The sequence below is a fragment of the Oryzias melastigma genome, linkage group LG6, assembly GCF_002922805.2.
Source record: "Oryzias melastigma strain HK-1 linkage group LG6, ASM292280v2, whole genome shotgun sequence".
In the NCBI taxonomy this organism is placed as follows: domain Eukaryota; kingdom Metazoa; phylum Chordata; class Actinopteri; order Beloniformes; family Adrianichthyidae; genus Oryzias; species Oryzias melastigma.
Window position 1 is genome coordinate 20327670 of NC_050517.1, and position 15838 is coordinate 20343507.

Genomic DNA, 15838 nt, shown 5'->3' on the forward strand with positions numbered 1-15838 from the left:
TACAACAAAAACTACAATTTTTTGTTGCAAATATGCTTTAGTTAAACAAAAAATGAAAAATTTACAATGCAGTAACTTTGATTTTTGCAAAAATAGATTAAAAATACAAAAATCTCAAAATATGTACACAACATATTACAGAATTTATTTTAAAGGAAAATCCAAAAAGCTCTCGAGCATGGCTTCAGCTCTAAGTAAAAAGTGTCCTGCCTGAAAGTAAAAAAGCAAGACTGGAGCCACAACCTCTTCAGTGCTGCAGATCATTTATTAATGAAATGACCTGAGTCTTAAAAAGAAAGTGGATCTTATGAAGGTTTGATTAGACGTGCAAACAACCGATGTACATTTAAACAAAATAATACATCGCCATTATTAAGGTGCCAATACACTTTTCATAACTGAGCGTTCAAATGTGCCCATTTGTCGTACTGGAGCTACTGCTGATGCATAACTTGTAGCTTAAAACAGACAAACTTTAGAGGGAATAAAAACTTGACAGAATTTTTCATGATAGGCTTTATTTAATTCATGCACCTCCTGCAAAATGCCTAAATAATCCAAGTGGAACACATACCCCTGATTAAAAATCATTTCTATTACATAGCTTAGTTAACACCTAAACAGGCTGACCAAGAAGAAAAAAAAAAAAAATCAATATATTTTTTTTCTTATTGCCTTGGGTGAGTAATGCATACATACAATCAATGTTTGTTTGAAACATTTAAAATGTGCTCTACTGTTTGGTTCAGCAGGTAGTGAAATAATTAAATGCAACAATTCCTAAAAATGTACATAGTCTAAATAATAATGTGGCTATTGTTGTGGTTATTAAAACAATCTTATACTCAGTAGTGAGAAATTTGGAAAAATTACCACCTGCAAAAATCTGAGAAACCCCTTTAGATTTGACAAATTTTAAAGATTTGTAGAATGGACAATCGAAGGTTTGCAAATCAACTAACATAAGGAATAATGTTGTTCAGCGCTGTACCCGTTGTTTTTATCACATTTTCTTTTCATGTACTGTATATTCTACACAGTAGGACACACCGGTTTTTACTGCAATTAATGTTTTTTCTTTTTTTTCAAAATTAAAGGCGCATTAGGTGAGACAAAAGACTCAGACATGAGTCTATTAGTCAGTTATTAACTGCATTCACATTGGCTCTAGAATTAGTCTGTAACTCGCTACACGTCAACTTTGATATCCATTAGCATATTCACAATAATTCTCAACTTTGTTTGCATTATGTAAAAAAAACAGAATGATACAGCTAAAACAAGCATTAGCTACTGTGACTATGCTAGCTATCAACTCAAAACCTTATAACAGTTTGAAAAAAATAAAAAGTCTGGTACCGCTACATGTTAGCTGAGTTAGCATATTCACAATAATTCTCAACTTTGTTTGCATTATGTAGAAAAAAACGGAATAATACAGCTTAAACAAGCATTACTGTGATTATGCTAACTCTTATAACCTTGCTAGTAACACTCAAAAAAAGTCTGATACCGCTACACGTTAGCTGTGTTAGCATATTCACAATAACTCACAACCTTGTCCGCAACATGTAAAAAAAAAAAAAAACAGAATGATGCAGCTAAAACAAGCATTAGCTACTGTGACTATGCTAGCTATCAACTCAAAACCTTATAACAGTTTGAAAAAATTAAAAAGTCTGATACCACTACATGTTAGCTGTGTTAGCATATTCAAAGTAATAGCCAACCTTGTTTGCAAAATGTAAACAAACGGAATGATACAGCTTAAACAAGCGTTAGCTAATGCTCTCAACTCACAACCTTGTTAGTAACACTTGGAAAAAATATAAATTCTGATAGTACACGTTAGCTGCATTTGTATATTCTCAATAACTCCCAAACATTTGACACACATCAGTCTTTTTAACATTAGTAATCACAACCAAAATTAATTTATATAAGGCTTACTGTGTTTTTTGAAAAAAATTAAGAATTTTAGGTGTGCCAGATAGCGCAGAAAATACAGTGTGTGAGGGATTTCATTTCCCTCATCAGAGAGCAGACAGGCTTTAAACATACAATATTCACAGAATTCAAATTACACCTGGATTTGTCAACAGAGCCTGCTGTTGTACCGATCTCAAACAAATCTACTGATCAGTAAGCACTGAATAGTTATCCTCCTCGCGTGATATACAAGCTTATCCTTATAGTGAGTTTAAAATGTATGCAAAATTTTTCCTTAAGTGTACATTTATTTATTTAAGCAGCAACTCTTGTACATTTCTCATTAAAATTAGTAAAAGAAGCTAATAGTTTGATAGATTCAGTCTTGATATTTAATCTGTGCATGTCTATGTAGGTTTTTAAGTCTTCCATCCACCAGTTCTGAACCATCCTCACTTTGGCTGAAAGAAAACATGCTGCAAATGTTTGCCCACCTATTCCTGCTGCACCTAAAATGCATAAAACACATGGCAAAGTGGCCTTTTAAACTGACGGCATGAGCAGAAAAAAAAAGAAATACAGCTAAATGTTTGCCAATTAGAACAGTGGGTGGTCTTTCTTAACCTTTTGCAAATTTCTGAAATTGCCTAACGACAAGGTCATAACTCAGGTAACCGGACAGTTTGAAGGGGCGACAGCAGAGGACAGGTACAGTTGACACACACCTCATAAGTCAGAGCCTGGCCATGTTGTTTACATGATTCAGAGGACTGGCTGCTCATCACGGCCTGTGGCACTCTGTCGGGAAAAAGAGGGAAGGGATTGTAATTTTGGCCCTATTGTTTAACAGCTCACAAAGACGGAGGACACAGAAATTATTCTGAAGAGCAGGAGGCACACGGTGGAAAATGACCTTTAACTGCACTTCCTTAGCTGAATCCCATCCAATTAGAGCACTGTATATTTTCCCTAATAGCAGCTGATGAGGCAGGGCGTATGAGCGAGCACGCCCGATCAGCGTTGCTATGCAGCGAGATGGCTGCTTAGCACCAGAGGAGCGCTAGGGAATAAGTGAGCAGAGAGCTTTAATTTGATAGGGTTAGAATCCTGCAGGCTTCAGGGTCGCGGGTCACCAGGAGCTCGTCTCACACTGAATATGAAGAAATCAGAAGTAAATTGCTTACATCTGCTGCCAGTGGATGTGAAGGCTGTGATTGGCTCCCAGAGGTGTGCACTGTCTAACACAGCCAGCGGAAGGGGGCCTTGGCGCAAAGAAGGCTTGTAATTGGAGTAATTCTGCATTAATAGATGTTAAAAATTCTCCAAGCAGCTGTTTGAAAAGCAGCCCCCTCCTTCTGTTTTTTTTTTATTTTAATCTGTATTATTTTAAAGGACTTTATTACAATCAACAGTGCCATCTGTAAATGCTGTCTGTCGAGAAAACCGTAATGAATAAGTCAGACAAGAGTGCAGACTCATAAGTTCAATAAAAGTATGAAGATTACTATGTGTCAACACAGGCGAGAATGAGACAAAACAGCACGCTGTGTTTCTGCCAATGAATATTGTTACACCAGGTCAAAGTTTAAGAAGCCTCATAATGCATCCTGCAAGTGTCCATGTATATATTTCATCCCAGCTAACTGCTGTGTTTGTCTTGCCTCAGATGCGATTTCTGATGAGCCGTATCCCCAAAGCTTCAAATACATTATTCTAATTTTCCCTTGTAAGTGTGACTCTCTCTTGTGGTTCATGTTACTCATCACAGACCCTACTATGGGACTGTGTCCAACAGAAAATGGGACACACTGTGAATTATCACAAATGCTCTGGCAAATGACACTTCATTGGAAGGTCTTTGTCACCAATTATGTGTCTATTAAGAAACAGTCAATCAGTCAATGTGCAAATAGCTTACCCTCCAAGGGCTCAGCTATTGACAGGATGCTGTCAATGGTCCATCTGACATCATTTAACTGAGGAGGAACAATGTGCTCACATTGGACGCTTGACAGTTCTGCTTCAGGTTTAGAGGCTAACTTCCACTCCAGGTTATTGACCACTGTTTTTTAATGAGACTTATTTTATGTAAAGAAGATGGGTGCAAAAAGTAAATCGAACAGGGGCCGCTTCTATGCCTAGATAAATAAAAGTTTCCGTTTCACATCAAGAGCTCCAGAGTTTCATGTTATGTAACTCAAATGAGCCACTTTCCTCTTGTCTTGTGGCCTCAAGCATATTACGCTGCAGTTTCATTTGACTAAACCAAAAGGCAAATTGGATGTCTGGCAGACTAATTAGATTTCCCCAAAACCCTGAAACTGGAACCCTGTTAGTTACCTCAAATGATGGACGCTAATATTGTGTTTTCAGCATGTAACTGCAGCTTGGCAGACTGTCCCATCCCAATCAAAACAGTTGCTTCCCAAATGTTATTATATTATGCTGCCATTTTCAGATAAATGACTGTAAAACAGCTCTGCATCACCACTGATGTCCATGCAGAAACACATTACATTTACTGGCGTACTCTGGTTTCACTGAGTCCCAGTGACTCATTTTAGGGAACTCACTCAGAAGAGATAATGTGCTGCAAAACCATCACAAAGAACTAAGAAGGATCTCTTACCCTCATAAAATTTGAGCTGGGGCGGAAACAGATTTTCCTCATTTCCAATCTCAAACCAATCTTATGGATTTCCGTCCATTGCTTCCCTAGAAGCTAAACTACATTTACTTCTGTTTTTGTCAAGAAGGCATCGTGCTGGTGTAAAAGTTGTGACCAAATGGACAAAAAATAGAAATTCTTATTAACTACATAAGAGACTCTTCTTTTGTGTAGAAGTGCTTCCGGATTGTTAGTTTTAGGATCTTTTTTTAAGCTCAATACTTCCCAGAATTTTCAGAAAATTCAATAAATTTTAAAACTTAAATGTTTCTTTAAACCCTTTGACTAAGCCCACAGAAAATTTTACAATATCCTCCTTTTATGAGATATAAATCTAATCAATTTAATACATTTGGGTGATTTAGTACTTTTTTCCTCATTACAATCAAAATTATTGACAAAAAAACACCATATTTACACACTTTCTCATATTTGATACACTTATTTTCAACATGGTGTGACTGCATTATCACAAACTAATTATCAATACATTTAGCATTCCTTCAATACATCAAGTAGTCATTTAAAAATAAATAACAACATTTGAGTTAAACTCACCACAAAGTTTTGGAAATTAGCAAAAAGGATTTTTGAGATTTCAGGGAAGCAGCCATTTTGAAATGAGCAGGAAAATTTCTTCTACTGCCCCTTGTGGAAGGATGTAGAACTACAATGCAGAAAACGGACAAAGTTGGGTACAATGTTTTTTTTTTTTTTTTAAGGAAAGTTTGGATCATGCTAATAAGAAACATGTGTGATAAAAGACAAAGTTGTAGTTAGTTCAACTCCATTGCTTCTCATATCATTATTCTGGTTAGCAAATTAAATTAAGATAGGGAAGTGCCACTCAAAAAAAAGCATATTTTTGCCGTTTTTTATATGAAAAATCACTCCAATAATGCTTCAAATGCATTTGTTTCTTGCCATACACAACACAGTTTTATTTATTCCATCTATTATCATTAGGTAGATAACGGCATCTCTTTTTAATTTCCCAGAAGCCCACGAGAGACTCTTTATATTTAGGAGCGATCAGACTGGCAGTGAGTGAGCTAAGGACCCCATAGTCCTCAACTAGCCGCCATAATTACCATGACAGACTCACTTAAGCTTCTCCTCCATCTAGAAGCATTACGAACATGCAAAGATCTCCTGATTCTTTTTGAGCATATTGACCATACATCACCTGGAAGAAAAAAAGCATAAAGGTTACGGTTGTTCTTCAATTAAAAAGTAGCACAAGGTGGAGAAAATGTGATCACTTTTGCTTCTCTTCAAGGTAGAAAAGGAATTAGTCATAGACCAATTTAGAGAAGTGTCAGCTCTTCAAAAAGCTGGAAATACAAGTTATCATTTTTGAAGTGATAAAAACAACCATTTTTAGACATCCATTCCTTAGAAAAGTACACATTTATTTTGACATGATTTCACTCAAAAGGCAGATTAGTTGGTGTGATTATTGTTATTATTCCTTTTGGCACAGTTAAAAAAAATAAAATGTACTTCCTTGATTCTGATTAGTGAGAAAAACAAAAAAACAAACACAATCATTAAAAGCAAAATAGTCTCTCGCTCATAAATCAGTGGTGGGTGTTCCAGCTGAGGTAGCTCAATAAGCTTTCCCTTAAACATTGGCTCATGGTAATGGGAATATCTCAGGGTCAATCGGGGTTAGGCAGTCTTCCTTAACAGGAAATGAGCTTTTGGTGGACTGTGTTCCCAAGGTAATGAACAATGTGTGTGTGTGTTTAATCTTAGCTAATATTGTTATAATAACTGGATAAATTATTAAAAACAAGCAAATGGTAACATTCTAAAGACCACCAATAGGATTTGCCTTTATTGTTTTACAACTTTTTGCAGCAAAGTTGAGTTTTGTTGCTTTAAATTTCATTATATTTTTGTCCAAGTATGAGCTGTTTGGGGATTTTGAAGATGAGGACAGTGGGGATGGAGTTAGAGGTCATTAGTATTGTACTTTTGCTAAATTTGTCCTCACTCTGACCCCCTCCTCCCGACTACGTTCGCAGTCCCCACCCTATCTTTAATTCCTTGCTCACCCTGCATTTAGTCCGGCCCCACAAGTGAGCCATCAAATCTCTGCGCTTTTCATCTGTTGTAAGGTCATTATTGCCTTGAATCTGCCGTAAAGCGGCAGCGGCGGCGAGGGCGTATGAAATTCATGTCCTAATATGCAAATTAATTCATGAATTCCCCATATTGTATAACCACATGCATCTGGCATGATTGGGCAATGTGGGACAAATAGTCCCCGGCATTTTGCTGCTCAGCAAAAGCTAATATTGAGGCGTAGAAATGTGCTCACAATTACCATGATGAAGGTGAGCGGGAGGAAAAGGTACGTCGTGGAAAGTGAAACTTCTGCGCTCCCCCGTGTGAATAAAAGTGTGCCTAAAATCACAGAACAAATGCATCAAATAAATACTTTATTCATGTGGAGCTAATTTCAACCCTCCATTTTGATCACGTCATTCCCTCTGGAAAATTGCAATTAAGTTTGGAGAGATAAAACATGCCAACTACTCTGCATTTCAAGGCTTGATTGGCCTATCAGCTAGTCAGTATGCTGCCATGGTTTTCATCACTGTTAATTGATCCTTTCTTTAATTAATCTGGAAAGGAAAGCCCATATCTCTATCCTGTCTGATCGTCCTCTCTGTCTGTCATAACACAATAAAGGCCTTATCCTACTGCTGCTGCTAACTCTGCCTTAGCTTCTCCCCCTGGCTGCCTGCCAAATGGACTATTTATGGCACACCTATCTAACGACAGGTCGGCGGTATGGAGTTCAATGGCTGGGTTCATTAACACTGCTTTACCCTGGCTACTTCTAATTTGCATGCACTGACACCTTGCTTTTAATATGGATGTGAAGGTTAGTGGTAGGCCATGGCACTTCCTCAACCACCGATGGTCGTGTTCCTGCAGCCCTCCACCCTTTATTAGTCAACATGTAATTCAAACATCCCCAAAATAATCATAAAATAATACTCTGATATTGGAATAAATAATTTAAAATTAGATGTAGTTTTGATTTTTTCAATTTTATAAAAAATTCTAATAAAAGTACATTTTTGCATTTTTTAAGTATTTTCTGGAAAACCCCTTTTTTGACCATAAAAACACTTTCCGGTCCTCTTCCTTTGTCTCCTTCCACGGTTGGCCTGGCGTTCCTGAAGCTCTACCTGCTGTAATGGTCGCCTCTGGGAAGTGTGAAACAAGGTCCTAACACTTGGCTTTTCACTCCGAACGCGGGGTTCTGTCTGCGCTCACAGTTAAAGTAACAATTGGACCATAAAGCGTTTTTTCCCCAACAGACTGTAAAGAAATGGATGGGAGGCAGCTGAGAAATGAACATGTGAGTATCTGTTTCTGTCTAATTAAATCCACAGAAGAGCCTCCAGCCGTCCTCTGCCAAGACTGGATTCAGACAACTTGAGGATACTGTAGCTGACTTCTGTGGTAGCACACTGCCACCTATTGTTCGAATCGCTTTCCCTCCAAAAGCATTGTCTTCCCCTTCTCTCTTGATCACTCAAAAGACAAGTTAGCTGGTAATAGATAACTGATGATAGCGACATCAGTCGCACGGCGGCATAAAACACTCTTTTAAGATCACATATCTCTTTTGAAGGCTTCTTTATTACTATTTGTACAACACATGGTCTACCTCTAATGGCACAAATCATCTGAGCGCGAGAGTAATGCAACCCCAGCTCTTATGTGTTATCACTGTGAGATGTGTTTTCTTAGTGTGGGATCCTGCAAAGGCCCATTTGTTGTTGTTGCTCTTGAGAACAAAGCAGAAGAAGAAGTGGCAGCTGGAGGAGCAATTTTTGTCCATCAAGGGCTATTGAGAGTTCAATTATTTATCTTGTGAAGTGTTCCAAGGATGTGGTCAGCTCATCTGGGTTATAATGCACAGATCGAGAGGACATGTGCACGGCGCAAAGGGAGGAGGATGTTGTGAAGTCTGAAAAAAGTCAGCCAAAGCTTGTTTCCAGATACCAGCACTCCCACGCTCTGCACAGCTAATGAGGAAGTCTTTAGGAATGCACCCAACATTGTTTATATCTCTGCTAGTGAGGATGACAAAAGTTTGAATGGTAAACACTTGAGAACGTTGAATTGACAATAATTGAAGGAGATGGATTTTTATTTATTTTTTTACTGTCATATTGATGTTTGAAGTCTAAAAAGTTGAAGAACACTGCAGTAGATGGTTTGTTCTCTGAGAATTTTGTTGTATAATTTATGTTTTTCGAGTCACTTTTTTAACACTAAAGATTGGTCAGGTGGTTTAAATATTATCAGATGAGTTTATCAAAATGAACATCTTCTGTAGTAAAGTAGTTTGCTGATATCTGGAAGGGGATGAGTGTTAAATGGATGCAAAAGGAGCAGCTGAAAGTACTAAAACAGCGTTGTCAAACACATGTTGGTTCAGGGGCCGCATTCTGATCTCAAGTCGGCCGGACTAGTGACATATTAGCAAAAAACCTATGATCGACTTGTTATTTGTAGCTTTGGTTTTGTGTTTTCCTCGGTTGGAAAAAATACCTCAAACAATCTAGTAGCCTATTCACTTATTATTATTATTATTATTACAGCTAATGTTACTATTATCTTTTTGACAATGACGTTTTGGCAATTGTGGTGTCCCACCTGATAATTTTTATAGCAACTTAACAGCAGTGAGGCTAGTAAGGGAACTAAACTGCATCTTGAAAAGAAATGCCGTTTATTTCTTGATCTCTTGCTATGCCGGTATTTATTTTCCTTTGCTTCCTCTAGTGGTGGAATTGTGCATTGCGGCCATTTCTTTAAATAATAATAAGTCGCCTCAGGAATGGGCTAGAAACTTACTTTTTTTTTCAACATCCTTATGGGTTTTTTCCCGTCATGACTAGGCTGGATTAAACCATCTGGGGGACTGGATGTGGCCGGCGGGCCGTAATTTTGAGATCTCTGTACTAGAAGAAAAATAAAAATGTGTTTTAATATCGTCAAGTCTATTGTTGCATCTCCTGGACTCATGAGTTTATGATTTACTGGGGGTGGAGGGAGAAATTGATTTGGCGATATATCGCGATACTTCATTTGGCGATACTAGTATCGACTTAAAATCCTGACATGGCGATATTTAATTCATTATTTTTGCGTTTTACTTTTATTTTCCACCTAGACCCCTGACCTCTAGTTTGCAGCACAGGACACTGAGCGATCTCCTTCATCTTGTCACACTGCTCCATCACACTCCAATGTTTCTAGAAAGAATTGGCCTTTTATTTCCCTTTATATATATATATATATATATATATATATATATATATATATATGAAGCACCCGTTCAATCATAAACTACACTTTGCTATTTTGAAAGTAAACAGAACCTCATTTTCTCAATTATACTTTTAGAACCTTATTGGTTGAGGCAGATTCTTTCTGTTTGTTTTTGTTGGTTTTTATGCTGAAATATACTACCAATATTTTACCAAAAGAAAAGCACCATGAACTTGTTAGGGTTAAAGCAACTTGTTTAAAGGATATAGTTGCAGTGCTTAATGTTGTGATCATTAGATAAAATGAAATTTGCCATTTTATTACCAAAAAGTAATATTCAAGTTGAGTTTTTTCGTAGTCATACTCTTTAAAAAAATAGAGAAAATTTGTTTTGGTACGGTCTTGTGATATATCACAATACATATCGGATCCCGCGATACGATAATTTACCTTCATTTTCCAAACCCAAACTGCATCTGCAATGTTTCTTCACAAAAAGCAGACATGTGTTGAACTGTTTGGACCTTGGAAGCAAAAATATTTGTTTTTTGTCATTTCTGACTATTACTTCATACCAAAACTCTGTAAGGGCAATGAAACCCCTGCTAGCTTTCTATTTATAGGAAAAGCATCGGGATGTAACTATTTGTACGGCATAACATTTTCTTGGCAGGTCTTCTCAGACTTTAATAGTTTCCACGGTTTAAATTCTGCAGACAGTTAATGAAGGGACAATTTCAGAGCAGAGCCAAAGAAAATGCCAGAGCTGTACATAAACAAAGAGTAATAAACCAACCAACAGACATTTCCACTCTATGCCAAAGCCCTGTTTAACCCCCAAGTACGCGGGGCTGCGGTGGAACTGCGATACTGATGAAACGAAAATTTATCATCTCCATTTTAAGCCAAGAAACCTAGGGCTATAATTTTTTCTGGCGAAGATACGTAATGATGATTTATGCCGAGTAATGGCAGCAGAAAATGCATAACTCCTAATAACAATATCAAAACCTTGGGTGACATCACTATTTAATTTACTTATTTATTTTATTTCTTTTGGGTTTTTTTCTTGCCATGTATACTTCTCAGGTCGTCTAAATTTCAAATTTCATGCCCTCAAGCACAACTTACTTTAGAAAAGGGATTTTAAAAATGTTAAAATACAATGTTCCTTATCTGGAAGTAGAAGTTTGATACTGTTAAACACTGCCTAAGGACAAATCCATCACTAAAAAAAAAAAAAGAACCACTTTCAGAATTTCTGCTAACGTTCATCCATTTCTTCTAGTCAAATGGACTCTGGAGAAGTGACTGATTTTACACTGAACCTAATAATCCTAACCCTGTGCAGCGCAAGCCTTGGATTCCACTGTGCCTATGTTAACGCCATTAAATCACCTCAAATGTCTGTATGATTCAATTTTTTTCACAGTGGACGACAACTGAATTGAATTTCCCCAAAGTGGTTGTCCATTTCCTGTCTGTGTGTGACGAGTGGCGCTGGTTGCTGGGGAATTCAGACCCACTCTCCCATTTACTTAACTCCCATATCACATTTAGCACAAAGTGTGTGGCTATCCATCTTTGAAAAACATAAATCATGTAACGTTATAGGAGAACCAGTACTATTTTTACATGCTTCATCATGTGCTCTAATTGACTGTTTCAAAACATTTTTTTGTGTTTGTTTGTTTGTGCGGCCGTGCCGGACATTGTGTTGTGGATATTCATGTTTTTGTGTGCGAGAATATTACTTCTATGTCTCACCCGCAAAGCACATTCAGTACCTAAATTCTGGCATTGCAGCTAGATGAGGCCGTGGCCTTGTACAAGCCTGTCAGTGGCACTCTATAGCACAGCAGCTCTTAGTGGCCGTGACTCCGTGACCTGCTTTCCCGCTCCATCATGAATAGCTGCTGGCACCTCTCTCCAGCCTGTCTAATAGATGAGGTGCAAGTTTAAAGAGGAACAACATTTTTTTTTCAGTACCATTACATTTTTGCCTTGATTATGTTATTATACTATATGCTATATCTGCCCGGCTGTGCACAAAGAGCTTTCGGTCAGATAAAGCAGCAACGAAAAGTAGGCTTCTTTTGTGGTTTTCAAAGAGCTTGTTTTTTTATATATTTGTGTTTCTCAGCGGGATATAAAGAAAAACATCATGGAAAATATAGAATTGGTTTTCATTTATGAAAAAGGAGTGCTGAAAATGACAGAAGCACAAAAAAAATGCAATTTTCTACTATTTTTTTTCTCTCTTTTGCCGCTTACAAGCTTGACCTATTTAATAAATTCTAAGATAAAACCTTCCACCTGGAGTTCAGCTTTAGATGGTCTGATATAGATGATATTCACGAAAGCTGGTGAACACCAATTCCCTCAGACAGATTAGACCTGCTTGCTGCCTGCTTAATCCCCAGCATTTTTAAAATTGCAGTTTGAATAAACAGACTGAAGGGAGCGGAGCGGCTATGAAACTCAGAGCTTTACCAGCTTGATTGGCAGCTCTTTGTCGGAGAGTCCAGGAACCTGAATTGGCCCTGGTGGGATCTCTGCTATAAAGTGATGCACAGAAGCATTGTCTCAATTATCCCATATCCCAACACCCCAACATCACATCTTGACAAGTCAGTAGGGGGGGGCGGCACAATTAACATTGAGCGTTTAGAGGCGAGAGATTATTTACTGGGGCTCATCCAATGGACGGAGACACTTATGAAGATAGGCATGTCCATCACTTTGGTGGGACAAGTAATCCAATTAATGTTTAATGTCTTCCAAGGGAATCACTACTATAACCTGAAGTACTTCCATTCACTGCTGACAAAAGCTTGTAACTAAATAAATTTTAAAAATAACAATTTTATACCTCACTCCAACTATATATTTTTTTCTTTTGTAAATTCATTCCCAGTGGTCTTTTAATTATGATTATACAGGTAAAAAGCGTTTAAAAAACTTTCATTTGAAATCCCCCCTTTGGTTTGTCACACCAAAGTTACGTCGCTAATTTTCAATTACACTCACACTATGACTGAATTCCTTCACAACCCAGAGCAATATATAGTGTATTTTCCATTTTTTTAGTGCTGTCTGAATCTACAATTACAAAATCAAGTGCCTTAGAAATTTCCCGGAAGTCTTTGAGAAAAACCAGTGCTCACAACTTTGGCTAATATAGACCATAACACATTGCGTTTGAACATTTTTTGTTTAAAGAAAAGTGTTTAAATGATTTTTTTATATAAACCATCAAAGTTTTCATCATTAGAACACAGTGGAGTAATGAATACATATCATATAATGTTCATATTGACATCGATTTTCACTGAGGTCATAGGCTACTTGCCGTTTAAAAAAAACATGGAAAAAAAAGTAGTGAGCATAGTGTCTGAATTTCTTTTAAAATCTAGGGCACTAGATAGAACTGTACTATGTCGTTTTTTAATAGTTAGGGATCAGGGTGGGAATTCTTACATCCTGCTAGCTTACAGCCTTTCCTGCTAGCTTACAGCTTCTCTCCCGTTAGCTTACAACCTCTCTCCTGCTAGCTTACAGCTGCTCTCTCGTTAGCTGCAGCCTCTCACAAGCCCAAGCTAATATTAGCGTAGCAAAAAAAAACGGCAAGTAATATTGTAGCTATCCAACTTACAGTTTTAACCCAGATGGCAGCTCAGATGAGAAAATTGATCTATTTGTCAGCAACTGGATGCATTGGAATTGGAGTGGAGCATAAAGACATTTGTGGTTTTCAATTGCGCCTGATCCAACTTTAATTTAATTTATACACCTTCTCCATCATGAGAAAAATGCTACAAGAACAGGTCAAAAACACCACAATTTTCATTGAACTGTGTGAATTTCCACATTTTAACAATATTTTCCACTTTTCAGCCATCAAAGAAACAAGAGTTTTGCTTATTCTAGAGGAAAAACAGCACAGTAGATACAGTACAAATCCTAACAAACTCCAGTTACAACGCGGGTAATAACAGTCATTATACCTGCGGGGAACACGCACCACTTCGGACCGAACACAGCAATTCTCATAAAAACAGTGACATCAGGAAGATTCCTACAGAACACTGACTTCACTACAGACCCTCCAGGCTGAGGCAATTCCTACAATTCAAAGACTTCACTGGGAGAGGAAAACCAAATGAGAGCCTGGGCCCGGGGTCTCCGGGTTAGCTAGCAGGTGGGAATGAGATGAAGCAGAGCGGAAAAAAAGAAAAAGAAAAAAAAACATGATGGCAGAGTGGGGACTTCACATCTGGGCAGAATTAGGAAAGTAATACAACGTCGCAGAAAGTGTTTGAGGATCTCCTTTCCTTGGGTGCAGCAGGTTAGTCTGTCAGCGGGGAGTCCAGATGAGAACGATTAGAGCTGGCCTTTGAGGAGCAGGTGCCTCCTCTACCTCTGCTGCTTAGCAGCGAACGGACGGTCATTAATCTTGCATTGTCACGAGGCATTTAAGCAGATGATACTTTATGAGCTTGTCAAATTTCCACTTGTATGTGGTTTGTTTCAAATGCAGCATATTCTATGCATGAGCCATTATATAGCTCCGCTTCATTACATCCAACAAGCCTTGAAGTTAAATTTTCTGGGGCGCAATGACAAAAAGAGAGATGAAAACAAGGTCTCCTAACCATTGTAAGTGGATTACTTCACCCGGCAATACGTCATGGCGGATTTTGTGACAGTACTGCGGTTTAGAACCATGCAGCTTCAACAATGCATGACCTGTTGCTGCCAGCAGATACATCCACAGGCAATAGTCCAAGAGTATAACAAAAGCATCTCTTTAATAGTCTCGTAATTTCCCCTATGGCTCTATCACGCTCGCCGTCTCTCGTTCCTCTTCCACCCACTGGCTCCGTAAAGCCGACACATTTGAGAATCGATGCAGCGCTACATTAAGTAATGTAGTAATCATTTACTCCTACTGTTTTGGGAGAAGCACATTAAACAGGCATCGGTGTCACTTTGAGGAGAGCGGAAGGGTTTGGGTGCAACGAGAGAACTCAGAGGGGGGGGGGGTGCACTTGATAACTTCCTGGGGCCACGCAACAAAGTGGAATATCTTCTTTTTTTATAGCTAAACAATTCAGAATGATTTCAGACTGCAAAAAAAAAGGAAAATCTGCTGACAGAGAGGTGGAAAGAGCAGCGGCAGACATAGAGCACTGTAGCTGTAGTTCACGGCTAGAACGTTATATTTATGTTTGGTGAAATATCTTGCTGTAGTTTATATTATTCTTAGATTGTTAGATTTTTTTTTTAATCAACTTTATTGTTTAAAACTTCTTCCGCCCCACAAGGAATAAAAGAGTGGGTGGCTGCAGATCAGTAATGATTTACAAATAATAAGTTGAGGAATGAACAAATCAATAAATCAGTAGATCTCTGGATATTTGTGAGGCAACCTTATTCCTTTATTTATCTGGGGTGTTTTATTTGTTTTCAGCTCTCCAAGGCAGAAGCAAGAATCCCAAATTATCCAGGGGGTTAGGGGGCACGGTGCCCCTGAGCCCCGAGCCCCATAGCGGAGGTAACGTATTCAATGGCCTGGGGCGAGTGGAGAAGAGGAGCGGCCCTGCTGCATACTGATGGCAGCCAGAGAAGCCAGTAATTGGAGCTGCAGAGGAGAGGGGAGTGGGGGCAAGCTCTGGGAGATGATGGCTTTGTTTTCTCCCTTCCTGTCTGCGCCGCTTCAAACTCCGCCTACCAGACCTTGCACTTTCCTCACACTCACTAAGTAGAGATTTAGAGAAATTGAATAAAGATATTTGCTAATTGGTCTCTTGCTTAAAGGACCATAGAAATTCTTCTTTTCCTTTTGTCTTCTGAACAGAATAAACTCTAGAGTGTGTGTTCCTGACGCTGACATTTCAAGGACTTCTATAACACCCATTTTTTTTTTTTTTTTTT